Source organism: Euleptes europaea, chromosome 3, assembly GCF_029931775.1.
Source record: "Euleptes europaea isolate rEulEur1 chromosome 3, rEulEur1.hap1, whole genome shotgun sequence".
NCBI classification, from domain to species: Eukaryota; Metazoa; Chordata; class Lepidosauria; order Squamata; family Sphaerodactylidae; genus Euleptes; species Euleptes europaea.
The window spans coordinates 97709053-97717350 of NC_079314.1; positions in this window are offsets into that span (position 1 = coordinate 97709053).

Below are 8298 nucleotides of genomic sequence, written 5' to 3' on the forward strand. Positions count from 1 at the left end.
CCCAAAATCACAAACACAAGCAGGCAGAAATAAAACACATACTAATCATCCAGCTGCCTTGGGTGGGGGAGAGGGTACATTTAAAGCTTGACATGATAGATACCAGTCAGACTGCAGTGGGGAGGGTATTCCTTTGTTGTTCCACCATTAAGAAGACCGTACGCTTTCCACTCACCTCACTTCTGATGGTGGGAGCACACAGAGCAGGGCTTTCACCAAAGATCTTAATTGACAACCAGGCTCTTATGGGAGAGAAAGCAGCCCTTTAACTATTATCGTCTCAAAGCTTTAAAAATAATAACCAGTGTTTAGATTGTGCCCAGAAGCAAATTGGCAATCAATGTAGTTCTTTCACATCTGGGAAGCTGAGTTTCCTATATCTAGGTCAACAACAGAGCTTCAGAGTTTTGAATGTGCTGAAAGTTCCAAGCAATTCTCAGAGGTATGTCACATACAAAGAGGATTTCAGTAGTTGAATCTAAATGTGATCAGAGCGTGGCCACAGCCTGTCCCGAAGGAAAATCTGCTGCCAGCTGGTGCGTCACCAAAGCACTGTGTACCACAGATAAGATGCATACCTCTATCAGTTGGCATGGACCTACCCCCCAGCCCAGGAACCTGCTTTTTCAGGGGGAGAATAACCCCATCCAGGACAAGTCGACTCCTGATTGATTATATTCTTGGCCACCAGCACCTCAGTCTTCACTGGACTGAGCTTCCCTTTACTGGCCCTCATTCAACCTATTACCACCTCCAAGCAGTCAGACAGCCAGAATGTCCACCATCTCTGCTGAAAACTAGGAAAAGACCTGGGTCTCATTGCCATACTGATGACATCACATCCCTGGATGCCCTCTTGGAGCTTTGGAAACTATACATTATATAAGGCAGAACATCAAACTGGCGATGAATTTAATGTGTCAGAATTAATAGGAAAATCTTTTTTATAACGTATATGCTTTATTTTCTGGCCTTTTTTCTTCCTTTACTTGGCTATTTTTTCTATCCTCTTGTTTCACAAGAAGACAATACCAAAGAGTTGCCAATTGATTGAAGTGTGCCTCTTTGTTAGACTGTGGTCTAACCAGGATCAGAGGAGCATGCCTATTATATTAGATGCTTTGGAACATAGGCAGGATAATGCTGCTGCAGTTGTCTTGTTTGTGGGCTTCCTAGAGGCACCTACTTGGCCATTGTGTGAACAGACTGCTGGACTTGATGGACCTTGGTCTGATCCAGCATGGCCTTTCTTATGTTCTTATGTCTGTATATTAAAGATAGGAACAAGTAATAATCCATTTCCTTAGATGTTGAAAATGGTACCTGTCTGCTCTTCATTCCCCCTGCTCCCCGGCAAGTCACAGCTGACTTATGGTGACCCCTGTAGGGTTTTCAAAGTAAGAGACATTCAAAGGTGGTTTGCTATTGCCTGCCTCTGCATCACGACCCTGGTATTCCTTGGAGGGCAGGGTATAAATTGAATAAAATAAAATAAATCGAAATACTAGCCAGGGTCAGGGCTGAGAGTGTGTGACTGGCCCAAGGTCACCCTCCTTTTCTCATCTGAAGACTGCATATGTAGGTAGCTGATAAACACAAAGACTGAGAACCCTTAAACCCTTGGCCACATAATGCCTTTTATTAAGACAATCCTAGGACCAAACTACAAAGCTGAGTTTTCAACCAGTTGGGTCTGCGTTTCCATGCAGAAACTGCACGGGGGAGAGTGAGAGTTATTTCCCCGTTTTTGCTGCTGCTTGTGCACAGAAAACTCCACACAGAGCAGCAGAAATCGGGAAATAACTCCCACCCCCCTGCTGTTTCTGCATTAAGGTTGCCAACCTCCAGGTACTAGCTGGAGATCTCCTGCTATTACAACTGATCTCCAGCTGATAGAAAATGGCTGCTTTGGCAGTTGGACTCTATGGCATTAAAGCCCCTCCTTGCCAAACCCTGTCCTCCTCAGGCTTCCCAAAACCTCCCACCAGTGGCAGAGAGGGACCTGGCAATCCTGTTCTGCATGGGAAAACAGCTGGAGGGGAGGTAGTAGCCCTTTCTCCCCGCACGGCAGCGTTTAGGTTCTCTTTTATTTTTTAAAAAGCCATTCCCCATGGCTGCTGTGTGGCTGCAGGGAACCTGAGTTGGGTCTGAAGACCCAGCTCATTAAAAACCCAAACATTTAGTTTGGCCCTAGATAATGCAAAACAGTATGCAAGGACCCTTTGAGCAGGCTGGATACTTCAAGGGGGGGATTTGTTGCAGGACCTGATCTTAAGGCATCTTCTCTACTTTCTGCATTGAATGCCAAGCAGATACAGAGGTGCTGGGCAGAGGTTGTACCTTTGGCCTCCTGGGAACAAGAAGAGGTAGTGGCAGCTTTCAGCTGAAAATATAAAAACCAGTAATTGATCGTATTTCTCTGTGACATTGAGCAAAGTTGCAATCTGATATCAGCTCCACCTAAGCAACATTTTATCTATTAAAAAGTGTCTGGGATTCTACATCAGAAGCAGAGGAGAGGCCTTCACATCAGGGCCTGCAACATCTCCTTCCCCCCTCCCCAAGGGCTGGCATCGGTAGGGTTGCCAGCTCCAGATTGGGAAATACCCGGAGATTTGGGAAGAGGAGCCTGAGGAGGTTGGGGTTTGGGGAGGGGAAAAACTTCAATGGGGTATAATGCCGTTAGGGTTGACAACCTCCAGGTACTAGCTGGAGATCTCCTGCTATTTCCACTGATTTCCAGCCGACAGATATCAGTTCACCTGAAGAAAATGGCTGCTTTGGCAATTGTACTCTACGGCATTGAAGTCCCTCCCCTACCCAAACCCTGCCTTCCTCAGGCTCCGTCCCAAAAATCTCCCACTGGTGGTGAAGAGGCACCTGGCAACCCTAAATGCCATCCAGCCCACCTTCCAAAGCGGCCACTTTCTCCGGATGAACTGATCTCAGTTACCTGGAGATCAGTTGTAATAGTGGGAGATCTTCAGCCACTACCTGGAGGTTGGCAACCCTGACTTGGGGCAACTCCTGGGCCCAAGGCTTCTGGTGGAGCCCAGAGTTGCTGACCCCCCCCCATGCACCCTTCCCCCACTTACTCGCTTGCAAGTGCCTCCACCACTCATGCTACCCAACACGGCAGGGGAAGGATGATGCGCAGTGGAAGTGCTCACGGTGGCACACACCACTATCATTCGGGAAGGTGTGTGCAGACAGTGTCGCTTGCTGTGAACACATGTGGTGGGAAGATTCACAAGCAGTTGGGGAAGAACACACAGGTGCACCGAATAGTTTCAGAGAGTAGTTGTGTTGCTTTGCAGCAAATAAGCTAGTTCCCAGTTCAATAGCACCTTAGAGACCAACAAGGTTTACAGAGTATATACTTGTAAGAGTCAATGCTCCATTCATCAGATGGGAGGCAGGTGAGGGGGATGTGGGTGGGCATATAGGAAGGTGTGAATGGAGGGGGCCCCTAAACTTGGAACCAGTCTGGTCTCTCCCCCCCCCCCATTGTTTTTTTTTTAACATCCAGCCTGATGAAGAGTTCTGGAGAACTCAAAAGTTTGCATTATGTGTTGTGTTATTTTGGACAGTCCTAATAAAAGGTATTACATGGCTTTTGTTTTTTATTTGGACCTGCATAGTGACCTGCAGTCACTAATAATCTTTGACACAAATATTGTATGGGGCGAGCCTAACTCTTCTGCAGCTGTGCCTTTCAAGCTGCTTGCTTCCCAGCTCTCTGGTGATTTGAACTCAATGCAGTTGAACCAGTACTGCTTTATTTTTGTACACCACTGCACTGGGGGTGTGCAGAGGCTGGCTTTGCGTCATCTGATGCAAACTTCCTACCACAAGATGACAATCACAACGGTGTACAAGTACAGTGCAGCACAAGGTTCTTGAGATCATTTCAACAATTAATTAGGCTGTATGGGGTGTTGGCTGCTGCTGGACCACCTACAAAAATAGGATCTGATCTTGCCTGCCTGCCTTCTTTCTTTCCATGGAATGTTGGCCTGCACTTGTGCTAATACCAAGTAGCAACGCTGAGAAAGGAATTTGCTTGAGAGCCATTGGAAGTCATGGTAGACAACAGTGGGCTCAGGACCACTGAGAAGCCCCATAATTTAGTTGCACTTCCAGATTCCATCCCTATCATGGCTTAACTGGAGATTTAAGAGGATGTCTAAGCTCTGCTCACCACCTGAGTTCGATCCCAACGGAAGTTAGTTTCAGGTAGCCGGTTCAAGATTGACTCAGCCTTCCATCCTTCCGAAGTCGGTAAAATGAGTACCCAGCTTGCTGGGGGTAAAGGGAAGATGACTGGGGAAGGCACTGGCAAACCACCCCGCAAGAATGTTCTGCCTAGTAAACGTCGGGATGTGACATCACTCCATGGGTCAAGAATGACCCGGTTCTTGCACAGGGGACCTTTACCTTTTTTTTACAGGTAGTGAGGCTGAGGAAGACAGACCTGTAGGACCTACTGCCGGTTAGAGTAGGCAGTACTGGGTTAAGCGAAACAATGGTCTGATTCACCTTTATATGACATCTGACCACTTTATATTTTAACCTCTGGATATTTTTAATTCATTACTAAATGCTCACCATACCTCTAGGTTGAGAGAAAAGACTACCTGTTGACTTTTCTGCCTATTTTACAGTTACGGAAGTCACACAGCCTGTGTCAGGGAATAGATAACAATCCTGCTGCAATGTGAACTTGCATTTAGGGTCCCTGTAAAAGGACAATGAAGGTCAAAATGTTATAAAATGAGAGATTATAAAGAATGCAAAATTAACTGAAGTGCTAAAGATTTTACCAATTGCATTTCAGCTATTATTAAAAATAAATAAATGCAAAACTTCTTGGGCAAAACTCTATTTCACAAGGATCTGTGGGACTCTGGAAGAAGAAAGTTAACAGGAGTTGAGGATGTCTGTTCTATGTAGAACCTTATGGTGTTAGCATTGTCTGTTGTGTGTAACAAGAATGTTCTGCAATAAAGACCGTTTTTTTTAACAACTGTACATTCACTAGGAAGTCTGATAAGCCTAAAGGAGATAAAATTGCTGAGATCCGCCTAAAGTTGGAAAATATAAACTCTTCTTGAAGCGTCTCAAGCAGCCACTTGTCATAAGGGACTGGATCACTTCCAGTTGTTTCAGCTTACGGTGCTGAAAGCGTGCTTGGAGGAATGCATGCAACAGCATGTGCTCTGGATCCTTGCCCAGCTTGACAAAAGAGGATGGTCACACGAGTACCGTTATTGAGGGGAATAATAAACATCCCTGCAGGAGGGGAGTATGCATGTTCTATTGAACTCAAGATTCTCCACCCCTGACTGATGAATTAAATCCCAAATTCAGTGATTCTACTGAGCAATTTCAGGAAAAGTGGGCATCTTTTTATACATATATGAAACGCAACTAACATAAACAATCTATGCTAAAATATTATAATACTCTGTTTACTTTTTATTTCAAATAATTGTCAGACAAGAATAAGAATTTTTAGAATATAAAAGATTATTATGATGTAAGAACAACAAACCAAAGACATTTTGTAATTTTATTTTATTCAGAAATCATATTACAATACTGTATTGTTTTTATAATGTTAACATTTACCCCTTTCCCTTTTTCCTTTCCTGTACCCCTCAAAGATATAAAGGAAAAAAAAAAAAAAGATTCTCCACCCCGTGTTTTTAAATCAGCAGAAGTCCAGTGGCACCTTAAAGACTAATAACATTTATTTCACTGTGAGCTTTCATGGGTCAGAGCTCACTGAAAAATTCAAACAGATAATACCTGGATTTGGCTAGCATACATTTTTACTTTGGCGGGGGGGAATTGTGTGATTGTTCTACAGTGCCAAGTTCTTATAGATGTACATTTCTTTGATTGATTCCAACTTGGTTTCAGAGACAACATATGGGTGTGGGGCTCCATGGCTGAGCATCTGCTACGTATGCAGAAGGTCCCAAGTTCAATTCCTGGTATCTCCAGTTAAAAGGATCAGGTAGTAGGGACAGACTCTAGAGAGCTCCTGCCAGTCAGAGTAGACAATTACTGACTGGATAGACCAGTGGCTTGACTCAGTCTAAGGCAGCTTCATGTGCAGCGTTGGTGAATCTTGCCTCCAGAAGTTGGTTGAGCTTGACTTCCTGATGAGTTCTCAGCTCTTTTGGTACTTTTTGATGATGCTCAGTTTAAGCTCGACCAACCTCAAGGTGCTCTATCAAGACAATGACATGGGAAGCAGAAGTATTAGTATTTAAGCAGCCTGGCCAGGTTTTATTTTTAATTGCTTGTTCTTTATGCCTGCGTTTCTTTTAGAAAAAAAAGGTACTAATCCAAATGGGAAGTCAGCCCGCAGGCTCTACAAGACAACACCAGTCATTATCAGCACAGTAGATCAGTGCCTCAGGCTGTGCATGGTTTCTATACGTTGCTCCACCAGGATAAAGTAAAAGTATAAAAATGTAGACTCTGGTTGTGTTGTAAGAGAAAGAAATTGCCTAGTGCTGGAGCAAGAACCAGTGCCCTCAGCGATGTGGGGCAGAAAATTCTCTGATGCTGTATTTTCTCCTGGAAAGATTTCTGCCCCACGTATGTGAATATAGTCTGTCTACCTGTAGTTGTAAGGACTATTGAGCTACAAATTAGTTAGGTTGGATGGGCTAAATCTGGGATATGAAGCATGGAGAAACCTCAGAGCTTGTATGTAGACCCTGCTTGTACATGACGTATTTTCTCTCTCCTCCCAAAACATTCAGTCACAAATGTACTGTACTATATTTGGCTGTATGCCCATTGCTAATTAGACATTAAGGTAGTGTCAACCCACCCACTGTCTTTCCGTCTCTTAGTCTTTGAGAAAGTGAGTTAATTTAACATTGTTTGAATAATTAGTAGTATATTGAATACCTGAATTATTATTTATTTTGTTTTACAGAATTTATATCCCGCCTTTCTGCCCTCATAAGGGCCACCAAGGTGACTAACAAATTAAAACATACATAATGAAATCATATCATACAAAGCATTAAAATAAATAAAAACATTGTTAAAACAATTAAAACCAGAGCTAGTATATACATACAAAAACTTAGAAGCTACAATTAAATCATTGGGTAGGACGGGAGGATCACTGAGGGAACACCAAATGAAACAAAACAGGCTTCACTTGCTGGTGGAAGATGGCACCAGGAGACAGATGAATCTGTCTGGACAGAGAGTTCTAGAGTTTGGGTGATTGCCACCTGCCTAATTTCAGAAGGCACCAGAAGCAGGATCTCTGATGGTGACTGCAGTGGTTGGATAGGTTCATGAGGGAGTAGGTGGCCATTCAGATATGTTCGTCCCAAACCATTTGGATTTTAAAGGTCAACATCTTGAATTGTGCACAGAAACAAATTGGGAGTCAGCATACATGGGCCTGTACTGGAGTGATGGGGTCCTTGACCCACTCCAGTAAACACCCTGGATGCAGCATTCTGCATCAATTCACATTTTCTCAAACACTTCTCAAGGGCTTTCCCACATGGAATTTATTGCAGTAATCTAATCTAGATGAAACCAGGGTGTGAACCACAGTGGCCAGATCTTTTTTACCTAGGAAAGGCTGCAGCTAGCTAATCAGTTGAAGCAAGTAAAAGGAGGCAGTCCTGGCCACAGCTGCCACCTGCTTATCCAAAGCCTGGGTACAGGAGCATACCCAGAGTACAGACCTGGTCTTTCAAGGGGAGTTCAACCCCACCTAGAATGGGTGACCCCTTAAATCCTGCATCAGACCTTCTGCTCACCAATAGCACTTCCGTCTTGTTGAGATTAAGCTTGTTTATTAGTCCACATCTACTCCAAAACTGCCTCCAGGCACCATTCAGGATTTCTATAGCCTCCCTGGAATCCTACCCTTCAGGTAGGACTGGAACCACCACAGAACAGTGCCTCCCAATGCTAGCCTGGAAAGGGAGTCTAGAAGGATACCACAATCGATAGCATCAAAAGCTGCTGAGAGGTCCAGGAGAATCAACAGAGTTGTACTCCCTCTGTTCATCACCTGGTACAGGTCATCCACCAGGACAACTGAGGCTGTTTCAGTTCTATAACCAGATCTGAAACCAGGGCTGTTACCGCACTAGGTATTCCCAGCGATGTATTAAGAGATTGGAAATGTTATAAAAAATACTGTTTGCACTTTCTATGTATTCCCACCGATGTATTAAGAGTTTGAAACTGTTACCGTATAAAAAATACTGTTCGCACTTTGTTTGGCCCCTTTAGCTGTGAAGA